Here is a 17,547-nt window from a genome sequence, read left to right as displayed (position 1 = left end):
CGTTATATTTGTTGATTGTCTTGCTTATTTCCTACATTGTATAATGCAAATACAGTATACTCATTCATTCATTCATTCAAATCTACTTAACGAATTCGACAAGAATTAACTACAATACTTTCCAGAGAGAACCGCGTGGATGTCAACTTATGAGGGTATATTGCTGGGAATGGGGGGCATTTGACCCTATTACTTACAATCCCTTTCCCCTCATATTGATTAGTTATCGTAATCGTAGTATTATAGTATTTGAATGTGGAATCATGTATAGTAACGCCACCTAGTGTCCTTTGTAGCAGCTAGTGAGCGATAACGAGCAATAGAGCGCAGTGCGCAAGAGTCGTTTCATTGTGCCTACTAGCAATGTATCTCTATCAGGCTCGAGGTATAACAGAGCTTTCAACATAGACCAACAGGGGGCGACTGCCGCTATAAACAACAGTACAAATATTATTTATATATGTATTGGTAGATTAAAACTTTCCGAGCGAAGAAACGATTTTTTCTATAAGTTTTCAGCAGAAAAGTAATTCAATAAATTTAAGATATTATTTTATAAACTTCAATTTTATAAAACTAGTATCGAACTAATATGGAAGTACACCAAGCGACTAAAAAAAGGAATTATTAAAATCAGTCGTATTTAGTGTGTAACTGATTAGATACTGATTGAACAATAATCATTGTCTGAATAAACTATTTCGTAACAGCAGGTTTTAAACTTGCCTGAAGCCTCCTCTTGAGTACTGAATCACTATACTATAAGATATAAGATCAAATATAACAGTTGCTATTTGATAGATCCTGTGCTCTAAGACGTACGTAAAACCACAGATAATATAATACTATACTATCGATCACGTTTAACAATTATTAGACTAAAGCCTAGTTAACTAAAGGACATGATCAGCTAATAAATTGTTACATTCATACAAAAAAATCCACATTGAGTCCGTACGGTGGATTGAGGTTCATGTTGGTTTCTAGGCTGGGAGGAGGCCGTATTCCAGCGGTGGGACTGTATCCGGCTACAAGTACTATAATGGAAACGGTTACAACGACACAGTCGACTGGTACGTGGATTCCCATAATTAAGAGAGTGTGTGAACGAATCGTAAGGAAAGCGGCGTGAAGAATTCAGAGCGCCGCTAGAGAGCACCGCGTCGACTTTCAGATAAAAAAATCTCCAAATCTGTTTAGAACGGACGGAGTTATGAGGTAACAAACAGAAAAAAACCGAATCGTGTATTTCCTTCTTTTTGAAGTCGGTTGACAAAGTATTAGTTAACCGCATAATTTGTTTTTTATCGTTTTTGCTTTTTTCATTATATCTAAAACATTTAAATACATATTTACAACTTGTTTACAACAGACATTGTTAAATTTAGAAATCGATCTCAGATAAAAACTACCAACTAATACAATTTCTTTAATACTATATGGTTGTTTTTATGACTTCAGCACAGTAGATGTCTACAGAAACAGGAGAGAAGTGGTTAGTGTCAAGAAATTTAAGGCAGTTTACTTAAATTAACCACTAAACATCCCACTGCTGGACACGGTTCTCTTCCTACAGTATTCTCTTCTACCATCGCTCAACAAGTCGGTAAGGGGTTTTGGTGAAGCGAATAATTATTGACATCAAACTTAAGTATATAAACTTAAACATTTCTTAACCTACTTCTTGTGCGATTTACATTTAAACATACCTAATGATTGAATAAAAAAAAAAGAAAAAAAATTAAATAAACCACTTTTAAATGGCACGTCAAGATAAAACATAAACTAGATTGTAGGTTAGACCTTCAGGAATTGAACTGGGAAAATCTCATTTAATCTGACGCAAAAAAAATTATGTGATCTTGGAACAAATATCCAGACAGACAGGCAGACAACATTTCTAAAAATAAATGTTTTCGTTTCCATTATTAGTCGCATTGAGACCCTTAGATAGATATTAGCTTTCCTTAAATATCTCCCATGTATAGACATCGTCCAGTTACAATTTTATTATATTAGTAAGCAGTAAAATAATATTTATCGTAACGTTGTTCTGAGGGTCTCCTTCCCTTACACGGACGAACAAAGCTCGGTGCATTTTTGCGTGAGATTACAACGAAACACAGACTGGTTGAGGTATAAAAAGTAGCCGGAGTCGTGTGGTGAAACGCAAGCATTAGCATCGCCCGGCGGAGCCGCGGCCGCCGTCACCGCCGCGCCGCCACGCCGCCGTACATACCTTTACAATGTAGCATTGCATATGAAGGCATGTACATTGCAAGCGACAATTATATATTTGTTATATTCAGTAGTCTCAGTACTACCGACTCAGTATTATTTTCGTTGCGTTTAATTGCATATAAAGTACGACCGACGACGAATGGGTGATTGAGCTCTGTTTGGTATTTTTTTGGCTTAATGTTGCTTAACAACGCCATCTATTGTCAAGGAACTTTAGTGTCGCTCTGTCGGTAAAGCAGTTTGCAGGTTGTAAGTCGATAAAGAGTTATTGAGTCGACTTTTATCTTTGTGCCGAAACATCGCCAATAAGATAATTTTTTTTCCGTATTTTTTAAGAAATATATCTAGATACGAATTAGATGCGTTGATTATAAATATTATAATTTTCATTATAGGCTGCCAATAATAGTTCTTCTTACAAAAGAAAGATCTTAATAAAAAGGGAAAAGTAATTCATCTGGACACAGAACCGGGACGTTCTGGTTTCGGGACCGATCGATTTTCCACCTGAGCTATTATAACCTTGTGTATTGTGGTAAAATTTACCTTAGTATTATAATGATATTGTAGCAGTTTTTCATTACCTTAAAATATGAAAAAACGACGTTTTCTAAAAATGACCTTGCTATATCGATTAATCGCCCTCTGGAAGCCTCTGCATACTATTATAATTTCATGAAAATCGTTGAAGCCGTTTCCGAGATTACAAGAATTACTCGTTTAAAGATATTAGATAGATAGATAGATAGATGCTCTTTATTGCTTCCTCCAAAAGATTACATCAGTAAACTTATTATAGATACAAACAATTACAAGAAATAATCACAATGAGAAAACAATGGGCGGCCTTATTAGTAAAAGCGATCTCTTCCAGGCAACCTTTGGATGAAGAGGAATTAGATAGATAGATAGATAATATAAAATCATACTTATTTTCCAATTTTATGTTATATAGGATTATATAACTAGTAACTATTGCTTGCTATCCGTTAGCGTCAAACAACAAACATCGCCCTCCATTCGCACCACATCCCATTGATGACTCACGACTGGGCACGGATTGCTTTTTATCAGAGAAAAACACTTATTGCCACAGTGATCAAGTATTCAATATAGATTAAAATGTTCAGCTTTCCCTCTCTTGTACTAATATGTAAACCTCGCTGTCTCGCTTAGGAATGAAAAGAAACCTTATATGACAACCTCCGTAGTTCAGTGGTGGGCACGTCACTTTCTATAAATAAGGTCCCGGGTTCAATTCCCAATTAGGTTAATTTAGGCAACAAAATTTCTAAATTTACATGGGTCTGGGTATTCTGGATTATGCTCCTATATATTCGTGGCCCGCCTCCCTTAAAACACGGGGTACTCTAGTTTGAGATGCAAATGATTTGTGTAATTGTAAGTCGCTTATAGATCAAAGAATAATTATAAACAAATAAATAAATAATGTAATAAATGGGAAAATTTGTGATGATGGAAGGATTGATAGATGTTTGTTTTGTGTTTGTCTTTTTCACGCAAAAACTGCTGAACGAATTATAATGAAATTTGATATACAGGTTAGTTACATCCTAACATAAGACATAGGGGGGGAAAGGGTTTGTAAGCAATAGAGTTTGACAGCCCCATTGCTAACAATTTGCCCTATTAGGTCAATCTTCACCTGGAAACCATCGTGAATAATTCTTGTTGAATTCGTCACGATGGGCTAACTGACCTGCTTCATCTTCACCTATCATCCTTCACTGGTGCCCCGCCAGTGTATACCGATGGCGCGGGTGGGGATACCATTCCATTATCACCCATTAAAAAAATATTAAACATAGGATATACTTTACTGATTCATGCGAGCGGAGTAGCGGGATACAACTAGTAAAAAATAAGAATCTCCACCGAGAGCAGTGCATTACACGGCCAGTGCGAATGCTGGCGGTTTCCAATGGTCCGCAACTATAAAAAGCGCGCTCTCGTGACAGTGTTACATTAACTCGGCCGCTCGTTAGCAGCACCACGTACAGCCGTGAAATCAGATCCTAATGACCACTGTGGACACCACCCTATGACGTTCAATGGAAATAAATGTGTACAGCTGTTTGTTTAAGCGAATATAAGCGATTGTAATTTAGTATTCGGAAACAATTCGGTAACTGGATTTTATGTAACTTTAAAAAAAGCAAGAAGATAGTGTAGTCAATTCACTATTTTTGTAGATCTTCGTAATTTCTGAATAGATTTTAATGATTATTTTTATAGTGGTCAAGGCTTTCTCTATTTGAACTGGCGAAAATATCTCTCAGCAATCTTACAAATATGGTCGACTCGAAAACTTCCTTCTTCTCGAAGGTCTATTTCTAACTCTGTACATTTCCATAAATAAAAATATTTTTTACTCAAGTTAACTTAAGCATTTTTCAATAGTATTTTTTTTTATAAATCTACCGCCCAGTTCGACATGCAATTTCAGCTGAGAAGAAAGAAACACAGCTGTTGCTTTATTTAAATAAGAATTAAGTGAACTACAAAAAAATATTTACTACCACAAACTTCGTATTGATAAAAGAAATAAAAAAAGCTACAACGCTACAATCAATCACAGTATTCTTGAACAGACCAGGCCTGTTCGCGAGTATGACGGATGAGCCAGCCATCGTGTGTTCAACCATATCATAGGGAGCCCAACGACCCGGCCACCACGCCACCGCGCCGCCACCAATCTGGACGTTAAAGTAAGCATGACTTGTTTCAACTTGCTGCTGATTTTCACCACCGTACAACCCGCCACAAACTAAGATTTCATCCCAACCATCTGGACGAGTGGCGGTCTTCCACCGTGCATTTTTCAAGGCACTATCTTCCATGCACAACACACTCTTTGAAATCAAGTTCCAGCAGCAGTATTTCTGAACCGATACGACAACATAATCTTCAAGAAAAGAGTATATTCCCTTTTAAAAGGCCGGCAGCACACCTGCAATGCCGCTAGTGTTGTGGGTGATCATGGGCGGCGGTAGTCACTTACCATCAGGTGAGCCGCATGCTCGTTTGCCCCCTGTGTTGTAAATAAACGCAATTACATCAACAGTTCCTCAGTACTGACCTGCTTCACTATGTTCTGGTATAGTGTACATCTTCACTTCAGTTTCCGTAGTTTTTACACATGTTTTAATGAAAATTGTAAAACTTAAGACATTTTTGATGTTTGTTGTTTCAACTGCTACGACGCGCGCGTTGATGTCTTTTGTACGGTGCGGCCGGTACGAGCGCGCTCCTACAATGTCTTAGACAAAATTTACTAAAAATTTTAAAATAATATTTTATTGGCCGAGCGATGTCTATCACGCACTGTATCAGTGTTGAACGTAAAAGTATTGAACTCTAGCGGTGATTTGAATCGACTGAATTGTCGAAATTGTAACAAACCGTATGACAGTTAACACGGCACGGAGCGCGCGATGACGTGCGCGCGCACGCGCCGCCACGCACACACGCACACACGCACACGTTATGCGGATATTGAATGTGAGATGTCTATATTACGGAGACGACAATGTTGCAGTGCACGTCGCTGCTCACTTAGCACTAGGAAACGTAATTTATGGTTTTATTGCACTAAAATAGCTATTTCAAACATAACAAATCTAATATTTTAAAAACAATCACTAAAATCGGTTCAGAATTGGCCAGAAACAGTTTACTCTAAGGTCTTAAGTCCCTCTTTTAAGTCGTTTCAAAATCGATTTTTCCGTCTGCCTCTTTATATATTAGTAAATTAGTTTTATGGTCTCGGCATAGAACGAGTCCTTTCCTTTCCCATGGGTGTCATAAGAGGCGACTAAAGGTATTTAATAGTCAAGGGATGGGCAGCAGTATCCCTCTTAAAACATCTCGAAAGTCAAACTGCAGTTGCAAATCCGCCTGCCAAGCTTGGCAACTACTGGAAAAATCCCTCAAGGAAGAGGCTTATGGACAGTAAAGGCTGAGATGATGGTGATGTTGATTTAGTAGAGATTTCAATGAAACTGGATACAGTAAAGTGTATCATATATAAACATACAAGATCACTTTACATTATACGATTCAAATGTCTTAAAGTTACAATATCTTCTTGTTTCACACTCTTCAAGGAGCACGTTGCAAAAGCGAAATATATTATGTCCAATTGTAAGGGACAATAGGCGATAATGGCGCGAGATGTCGCACGCGCGCCTCCGACGCGCCCGAGTCCGCCGCGGTTGCGCCCGCGCCGCGCCGCCGCCGCAACGACACAGAATATATTTCAAACAGAACCTAATTGCCGTATTACTTCAAATACGGCGAAGTCATCGTTTCAACTGTGTTTATATACGTGTATCGGTTATGTGGTAACTTCATCAAATTATTAATCTGATTTTTATTCTTCTTTTTTTTTATTGAAATACGTAGGTAGTACTCGGGTATTCCTGGATATGATTTTTATTAGAACAGTTTTATTTATTTATTTTAATCCTACTAATATTATAAATATGAAAGATTGTAAACATGTTTGTTAATGAATCACATTATAATCAAATAAACCATATTCTGCTATAATTTTACCTTCTTCTTAATATCAGTAGGTACTATAAACATAAACTTCTTTTACATGTACAAGTTAAACATGAACTGATATACGTAATACTATTAAAAATTAATTCAAACCATTTGTGAACGTATCAGAGGGAGACTGTACAATAGTCGATTGCTTGGGCACCTCTGCCCCATTCGTGTTTCTACCATGAAGCAGTTGTGTTTGCATGGCTGTGTTTCGGTTTGAAGAGTGAGATATGTCAGTAAATTTACAGAGTACAGAGATATAAACACCTGAGTCCTCAGAAATGGCGACGTATGGGAGGTATCATGCACGAAATAATACACTCTGTTATGTCACTGTTCATGTCTATAGGCGAGGTTATCACTTTCCTTTCTGGTGGGCCGTCAGCTTGTTTGCCATTCTATTTTAAAGTCTAAAATAAATATAAGCCCACAACTTGCATTCTGTAATAAATACTTATTACTCTGTGATATAGCTACAGAGGTGCTAGGCATCGGTGGAGCGGTGGCGAGTCGACAGCTCGCGGCGAGACTGCATGGAAAATGTATCACTGCATAGAAAATGTATCAAACAAGCTCCAGATGGAAAGCTCAAACTACCATGGACAACTAAGATTATAAAATTATTTTCTTGAGGACTCAGGTGTTATTCCTCTGCACCCTGTAAATTCACCCTTCAAACCGAAACACAGCCATGCAAAAACAACAGCTTCCACGCGAACTACATCTTTATTATTACTGACATATTTTCCTATAACAAGTATTTTATTATTACTCACAAGAAAAGAAACAAGTATTTTATTCTTTGTGACATAAACTTTTTGGAAAACAAAAAGATAAATGGAAGAAGCTACATTAAGGGTACTTCTGTCCAAAGGTGTGAGCAGTACTTCATATGTGGGTCAATTTGGGCTTTGTAAAGCAGGAGTCTATGCTAAGGAGTAAAATACTCTTTTGTCGTGTTCAAAACCCCAAGTATCTTAGAGGTCAAGTTCCAAATGACCTTTGTGAAAATCAAAGTTTCATTATTTTTACTAGACTTCGAAAGGTTAGTATTGACTAGTCGAAAGGTGAATAGTGTAGACCCGCCATGGACCGCTTGTATGTAGCATGATCTCTGTAAAGGATACTTACTCCCGCGGCGACCTGTTGCGCGGTGCAGGTCCGGGTGCGGGTGCAGCGGGTGCAGCGGCGGCGCGGCGGTGGCGGCGGCGGCGGCGGCGCGGCGGCGGTCGGCGCGCACATCGCAGATAACGCCAATTAAGCGGCGCGCGCGATAACGTCCCGACTTGTTTATTGTATCGCGTCGCGTCGCCGTCGCCTCTGTGCCGGGTTATTCCGTTTTCCACCGACATTTACAGCTTGCGAATCCGTACATTATTAATGTGCCCTAATATTATTAATGTGAAAGGATGTTTGTTTATTGGTTACTTCTTGGTGCCACAGCCACTACCTAACCTAACTAAACGTGCTATTTCAAAGCTACTTTTTATTCGGATCAATTATACACTAATCACGTGAACAAACTCGTCGGTAAACATTAGGACTTTTTTTTTTTATACAACTTAGAATGGCAAACAAGCTGACGGCCCACCTGATGGAAAGTGGTAACCGTCGCCTATAGCCATGAGCAGTACCATGGACATAACAGAGTATACTGTTTCGCCCATGATACCTACCACGCGTTGCCATTCCTGAGGACTCAGGTGTTATTCCTCTGTACCCAGTAAATTCACGCCATATCCGACCCTTCAAACCGAAACACAACCATGCAAACACAACCGCTTCACGGTAGAAACACGAATGGGACAAAGGTACCCAAGCAATCGACTTTTGTACAAAGTCTCCCTTTGGTGACTTTAATAATTATCCCAACAAATACTATTCAATTGAGAAATGTAATAAATCTTATTGACAAAGTGGTATGCTCACTAACTAATAGTACAAAGTGGTATGCTCACCTGGTATATGTAACTAATAGTACAAAAGGTCAAGAATATTCCCTGTATTTAAGACACGTATGTATGATCATAATAAATATTACTCATTTATTTCTATTACACAGTTCGTGACGGTATTTCATATGCAGATAGAAGAAATCTTTGGCGTACAAGTGACTTGTGTACGCATCGTACGATTAGTGGAGGATACATATTACTATAGTAATATGATTTTTTTTTTAATGTATGAAAATATAATGGTAACCCCGCCTACACTATCGGTGTACGCTGGAGCGACACCAGTGACGGATGATAGGTGACAACGAAAAGGCAGGTTAATTAGTCCATCGTGAAGAATTCGACAATAATTAACTACGATGATTTCCAGGGGGAACCGCGTGAAGGGTATATTGCTAGCAATGGTGCATAGTGATATAATATTGACGCTCACATCACACCCTACGAGGATCTTATGTGCACTGCGCTAATTAGGGGATCAATGAACTCATTTATATATTCACAAGACTGCAGAAGTTTCGTGATTGAGTACTGAGTATATTATATTGTAATGTTTCAACCGAATAATATAATAAATATCAATTCGAAACTCAGTGAAAGTATGCATGAAACTGAACTTTCGCCGACATATCCATATATGAAATTGAAATAAAAACAAATATATGAAATCGAAAATAAATGTACCAGCTTCTGTGTGCCAAAAAGTTTGCACTGATAAAAACACGAGTGGCCCCGATTGGGCCGGCGCGGCGACGTGTCCCTGCGCTCGTTGCGACCGCGTCCGCGCCCGTCCCCGTCCACTGCCACCTACCACGTGAGCTATACGTGTATTTATGCGACGAGACACAATTCCTATATTTTCTCCGTCAAAATAGGAAATGTGTTTTAAATTTATATTATTTTTTTACGATGTCTGTATATAAGTATAAGGGAAGCTTCATGAACTTATTAAATTTCCGGATGATGTAGAAACGATTGTCGGAAACAACAACATAGTAAGTTCATAAAATTCCCGTTATATATATTATAACAGCCTTTAACTGTCCACTGCTGAACATAAGTCTTCTCCTTGGGGGGATTTGCCAGTAGATGCCACACTTGGCATGTGGATTGGTAACCGCAGTTAGTCTTTTCAGATGTTTTAAGAGGGACGCTGCTGTTCATCCCTGGCCCTCCCTTAGTCGACTTTGCACAGGGAAATACTCTGCAAATACACTGTTTTTTCAACGGGAAATGTATGCAATTGCTGCCTGTGCAACTATGAATCTGGATAATAATGTAAAAAACAAGAATACCCATAAGTGACAGTCGAGCGACTATCAAAGCACTTGTATCAACAAGGGTGAATTCAGGGTTATATACCTTATATACTATTCAAAACCTAAATAATTTGGGTAGACATTATTATGCATAACCTAATAGGGTTAGTTGCCTAATATGCCCTATCAGGTCGACCTCCACCTGGAAACCATCGTGAACAATTCTTATTAAATTCGTCACGAGGGGCTAACTCCCCTGCTACATCCTCACCTATCATCCTTCACTGGTGCCCCGCCGGTGTATACCAATAGCACGGGTGGAGTTACCATTCCATTATCACCCATTAAAAATAGGGTTAGTTTGATATGGGTCCTTGGACATATAGGGATTTAAAATAATAAAAGAGCCGGCGAGAAGGGGATCAGAATAAAAAATGATAGCTCCTGAACCATATGTTGCACTTGCATCAAGTGTTATTAACTCTGCCCTTGAGGAAAAAACAGCAAAAGGAACGGAGGACTTTGAAGGGTCTTAGACATTCTAAAAAGTTCTTAAATGACAATGTTGAGGGATGGGATAAACTCATAATGGGCGCCTTAACTAGACATACGTCAGTAAAGCATATACTACATACATAGATGGGTCTATCTTCGAACACACTGTGCAGACTGTGCGGGGAGAAATCAGAATCCATGGAACACTTGATGTGCAACTGCGATTCGTTGGCAAGTAACATATGCGCATGAGTCTACTGGGATCGGCTTACCGAGAGCCAGGGGACTACAGATATCTTAAACCGCGGAATATTGTTAAGGTAACACATAGGCTTCTTCTATGATTATCCTTTACTTCAGACTAGACAGAAGATGAGATAATAACACATAATAAATAAATAAATAAAAAATAGAATATATGAAAAGATAGTATAATGCAGGGGAAAGTACAAAAGATCCCGATGGCTCGACGTGCAACGAGTTAGCTGCCCCATATGCGAATATTAGATAACATAAGATGTCGACTCTGACGACACGCGCAGCAAAGGAAGGGGTGGCCTACTCTATGCCGGGACCACATGGCCTGGCGCCTGTATTTTTACGCGTGTGTATTTTGGGCCATGTTTCCGCTATTCCATATAGTAATCACCACAGTTCATGTTACTAATATCTTCTTAATATATTAAGGTTTCCTTTTTTTTATAATTTCACGTAATATTTTGTAGATTCTCATAATCATCATGTCAGCTATTATCTGTCCACTGTAACATAGGCCTCCCGTATACATTGTCATAAGAAACGGTCCTAAGCCACCTGTATTCACTGACTCACTCTATCTAGTGGGGGTCGTCCTACACTGTGTTTGTCCGTATGGGATCTTCTAATAAACGATAAACGAATATTTTTTAATTAATTTCATGCATGTAAAAATTATTAATTCACTCATGCACCACCTACCCACTTCTATCTGTTCTCCTTTAACCAAAGGTTGTCTGTAAGATATTGCCCTAGCGATAAGACCATCTTTTGTACCTTTATATGTATATTTTAATCTATACTCCGTGCTACTATATTTCACTTGAATTATTTATATGTCATTATATATTTTAATATTTCTGGTGCAATAAATATATAAATAAACGTATAAATGAAGATAATCAACCTATTTGTAGTGATTTGTTAGTGAATAGTGTTCAACTCACCATAATAGTTGCAGTGTCCGGCGGCGGGGAGTCCGCGGCTGCGATGTCTGCGGCGCTGCCCGGCCGCGCGCTCCGACGGCGGCGGCGTCGCCTGCGTCGCCTGCGTCGGGGACGCTCTGTCCACATATTCATTAATTGCTATTTGTATTCGGCGGCTTATTAATTTGGACCCTAGGCGTTCATTATGAGCGCTTAAAATATGACTGTTTTCCAAAGTAAATGGAGCTGCCCTGCAATAAATTGAGACCGATTTTCATGAAACATAAATTACTAACATTACCATCACTGTACATACTGAAAAATGAATAAATTTGTTCGAAAACACTATACAAATTTAAAGAAACTTAAAAAGTATTAGTTAAGGAGAAAGGTTGCACTGAAACCCCTTATAGTGCCTCGACATAGATTGGCATTGTACAATAAGAATTATTACTACATGGTAGTAAAAATATATAATAAATTACCGACAGAATACAGACAAAAAAAATTTATGAAAAACTTTACAATTGGCTTATTGGGAAATGTTTTTATTCGCTTGACGACTATTTTAATGTAAAATTTTAGGGACAAGTTCCAAATGAAATATTTGCAGGCCACGCGGTTGAATGCAGGGAATTTTTTCTTTAACATTAAATACTTGTAATGTAATAATCTGTACTCGTATTCAAACAAATAAAGTTATCATTTATTCATTCATTCAGAGACAAAACAGACCTATTTGTAGTCACATCACTTGTATGTAAATGTCATATTGTTTTGGTGCCTACCATCAGGTTCAGAAAGACAAAATTCATAATATTTTCACATATAATTTTTCGAATAATAATTACCGTTTGCTTTAGCACAGTCATGAAAAATGACTATAATCATTCTATGAATATAAATTGATCTATAACAAACAGGCCTGACAGGGAACTTTCAATTTTTCTTGTAATCCTAATAACACAGCTTTTCGATAATGCTGCACTAGCTGGCGTCATGTCAATCGAGACACCTCTGTCAAGACGTCAAGTAATCGAGTGAAAGCGTGGCGACAAACTCTACTCGTACATGAGGAAGTTTAGGGTCAGCGCACACGAACGAAGTGGAAAATGGCGAACGAAGTAAATAATTTGTTATTGTTGCTTTGCACAAATATGATCTACAGTTCGATTCTCGGCGAAACTTATTTAGAAAACGAACTTTTCTAAATTGTCTTGAATCTGGATGTTTTTAGTTATTTCCCCAAGTTATTCACCGTTTGGTGTTTCATAACACACAAATATTCAGCTTAAACACCAAGCAAGTAATGTAATATAGTATCTATTTATATGATTTTACTTTGATGACAGCTTGGGTATATTATTGAAGTTGATACAAAAAGAAACAAATGACGGTTCTCGGGTCGCACAAAACTGTCCGGTTTAATAAGAGCACAGTGCTCAGTACACTTTGCGACCGAAATCTGCCCTTCATCGCCACTTCCTCAGTCCGTATGCGCCGGCCCTTAGTGTCATACTTGCGTGCGAGCCGCAGCCGCCGCGGCCGGTTTGCGCAAAAAAAGTCGGGGCGAGCGCGGTGCGCGCGCAGCAGGGCGTGCAGCGGGTGCGGCTGCGGCTGCGGCTGCGGCTGCGGGTGCAGGCGGGCCGTGCCGCCGCCCTCGTACGTCTGGTCGGGCAGCAGCATGCCCGCATCGCGCCCGCATCACTCGGTGCCCGCCGGCTGCGGACGTGACCACGTGTTCAGTACAGTAGTCCATACAACTCGTGCTTGCAGGACAAAGTTATAATAAAATGACCGTGTGTTCCCAACATAGCATAAGTCACCCCTTCCTTTCCCGTGGGTGTCGTAAGAGGCGACTAATGGAGGGCGAGGGCTGGGCAGCAGCTTCCCTCTTAAACATCTCTAAATCCGAACTGCGGTTGCCTATCCGCCTGCCGAGCGTGGCAACTACTGGCAAAATCCCCTAAGGAGGAGGCTTGTGTTCAGCCGATATGATTACGATGACGAATAATAATAACAATAAATGCCAGCCAGGCACACCAATCATGTGATCCTCGACGATAGCCCGAGTCATAAGAGACCAAGCAGCGAATATCTGCGGACAATTTAGATAAGTCTCTTTCCTAAATTAGCTCGACTGACAATCGAACCCGGAACCTCTTTGCGCAAATAATTGCTTTATTTTTTGCTTCCTTATATATTGCTTTATATAAGGTAGTACCTATTGCACTTGCTGTTGTAATGTAATGCGATTCTGAATTCAATCTACGTCACTTCAATTTAAAAAAGATCAGTTCCAATTAGCTCGAGTCTAAATATGTTGTTGTGTCTGAGTTGTTTGTTCGTTAACTATTAGATACTTAACAACTTAAATAATTACTATAAAATTTAGTGTATGCATACTATGTGGAAACAAGAAGGATATAGACTACTTTTTATTCCCGTTAATCAATATATTTACACAGACAAAGTCGCAGGTAAAAGCGAATTCTCCATAAAACAGGATGTCCCAGTTAAAAGATCAAGAACGACACAATTACCATATGATTCTATCATTTTGCAGTTTTTAATATATATATATATATATATATATATATATATATATATATATATAGTTGTCAAAATAGATATACCAACTGGGTACATGCTGTTACATCTCCAAACAGTTTGAAGCGGTAACATCAATGTCAAAGCACGTCCATTACCCGCGGTGACTCGACGGAACTTTTATTCGATCAATACGAAGTTAACAACATCGGCGGGCCGCGTCGTTAATCAAATTCACAATTTAACAGTATTAACAGATCGCCTGCAGCCATCGACGCTTGTTAGTTAGCTTCTAGACATATGTAATAGAATCATATCAGCCTTTACCTGTTCACTGTTAAACATAAGCCTCTCTCTTGGGAGGTTTGCCAGCAGTTGCCGCGCTTGACTAGGCGATTTGGCAACCGCAGATAGCTCTAGAAATGTTTTAAGAGGGACGCTGCTGCCCATCCCTCGCTCTCCCTTAGTCGCCTCTTACGACATCCACGGGAAAGGAAAGGGTGGCCTATTCTATGCCGGGACCACATGCGGCGTACACATGTCGATATCTAACAAAATTATATGAACAATAATAATATTCCGTCCTGAGTTGTTGAACTCGGCTGTATGCTCGGCGCAATGTGGGCATATCGAGTGTTGCTTTTAGCATAACGACAACAGTAGACAAATGACTCTGATTGTTCACATTGTGATCATAGCCGCGAGTATATTTATTTTTATAACTATCATAATTTTTTTTTTATACAATTAGAATGGCAAACAAGCTGACGCCCACCTGATGGAAAGCGGTAACCGTCGCCTATAGACATGAGCAGTACCATGTACATAACAGAGTATACTGTTTCGCCCATGATACCCCCATGCGTTGCCTCTCTTGAGGACTCAGGTGTTATTCCTCTGTACCCTGTAAATTCACGCCATATCCCACCCTTCAAACCGAAACACAGCCATGCAAACACAACTGCTTCACGGTCGAAACACGAATAGGACAGAGGTACCCAAGCAAACGACTTTTGTACAAAGTCTCTCTCTGGTAAATATACTTTTTTTAACAACGGAGAATGTGAAGATGTTAGAAGGAAAGGGGACGAGGCGGCCCGCACTCGGAGGCGGAATGTCGCTAAACTTTTTGCGCGCACTCGACCCTACCAACGGCATCGTGGTAACAATGCACGCTCGCAGTTTGAGCGCGTACACTCCTTCGAACCATAAAACGTTATAAAATATCTCCTATTTATCGAAATCTTTTTTGTGTTATCGTTATTTATGTGACAGTTTTTTTGAAATGACCCAAACGTGAATTAACCATTCATAAAATAATAAGTTTTTGCCTCTACTTACATTATAAAATAATTGCTGTCGAGTACACAGCAATCTATTAGATATAAAACGCATCGATGACGCCTGATTTATTCAATTGATACACAAGAACGCATAGTTAATGTCAATCGCTTCCGAGTCATTCTAATAGTTAATGCTGATAGCAAAAAGCGGTTGTTGATGAGCCGCGTGTGACGAGTGTCACATGAAACCTGATTAAGCTATTACAAGTGAGTGGACAGCAGCGACGGCGCTCCACGGAGAGACCGCGGCGGCTCGCTCGCTTCACTCGGCGCTCGCTAGATTATCCGCGTGGAAATATATTTCCACACGACTGATCAATCACATTTAAAAGACGATGTCGGATGTACTTATGTATGAACTGGACGATCCGTCTGTCGTATCTCGTAAGCGCAAGTAATTAGTTACAATATTTGATCGTTCCCGTTTTTTAACATCGACCCAATTTAAAATTTTCATGTGTAATGAGTAATCGTGTATTTTCTTTATGCATGAGTTGGATTATGGACGTGGACGTAACAAGAGCGGTACCTTCTTTCCGCTTCACAAGAGACCTGCTTGAAAATATAAGCAGACTACTTATTATTGAATTATTAGAGTCCGTAGTTACATTCATACTGCATTTAAGTATTTTAATAAAACGATTACATATATTTGTTCATTCTATTTCCTTGTGTTACAATTAAGGTCTGCTTAGACGATGGATTTTTCGTCGAAAGAAAACATACGTACTTGCCGAAGAAAGAAAAAAAGAGTTTATTGTGGCTAAGAATTGTACCGCATCGAATATAAAATTTTGCTGCCCCTAGACAAGTGCCAAACGGCTCTATTAATAAACAGACGTATTACTGGCTATCATAATACGTCTATTAGTTTCTACTGATTTTCTTCTACTGATCTTCTATTGTTTTTTCAATTCTGTCATAGTCTTTAAGATATAAGAGATAAAAGAGAACTACAATATCAAGAATTTTAATTTTTCACCTTATGTGTTTTGATAAAAACTTACTTGTAAAGACCAAGACTCACGTCGACGTCACCTGGACGTCGCCATCTCATTCTACTCACATATGATAGATTAGCTAGCGATAATGAACTATGCACATATTCGTTCGCCGTTTGTTTAAGATCATCGTCTTATTTTAGATGTAGATGAGGCAAATGTAAGAAACAATATTTCTCGTACACGGGACGTCGCGACTGGCGCGCGGCTGTTTGGCACATACAATACAATACATACATACAAGGCCTGCGTTCCACATTTGGCAGTCATGAAACGTTCCACTGTAGGTAGGTACAGTATACATACTTGTCCCGTCGCAGCTCACCAAATACCGAGCCTGGCGCGTCCATCAATCAACTTAAATACTCGCATGATGCCCCACAAGGTTTGTTTGTTTTTGGCGTCCTCGTACGCTACATAAACTGTTATGGTTGTATAAATAAAACAAAAATTATTAATCGTTCAAGGGCTATTTTTCAATTATTTTCTATCATTTCAAAGGTCTCACTCGTTGCGTGATCTTACTTTTCTGACCACAATTAATTTTTGCTGAGAAACATTTAGAGATATGACAAAACAAAATCACAGTTATTACAAACCGATGTTCTAGTGTCGTAAAATATTAATCACTGAATAAATTGCAATAAATCTCTATCAATGGTATCATTTCAATATTTATTATAAATTTGCCAAATAGTTTTCACGATAAAAAAAAAATATTCCCGTGTTCTCTCTTCATCTTCCACTTTCATTCCCTCTTGTTGTAAGTGTGCTATTAACTATTATATGTTTATGTATATATTTATTTATATATAAGTATATATGTTTGTATATCCCTTGTTTTTTTTTCTCAATGTCCTCTACCCAAAGCTTGTCTGGAAGAGATTGCTTAGCAATAAGACTGCCTTATGTATCACTTTTCATTAAAATTAACTATATCTATTATT

Source organism: Galleria mellonella, unplaced genomic scaffold (genome assembly GCF_026898425.1).
Source record: "Galleria mellonella isolate WM207_F2 unplaced genomic scaffold, CSIRO_AGI_GalMel_v1 utg463, whole genome shotgun sequence".
Classification (NCBI taxonomy): domain Eukaryota; kingdom Metazoa; phylum Arthropoda; class Insecta; order Lepidoptera; family Pyralidae; genus Galleria; species Galleria mellonella.
The sequence above is the reverse complement of the archived record's forward strand: the minus strand, read 5'-3'. Positions refer to the sequence as shown.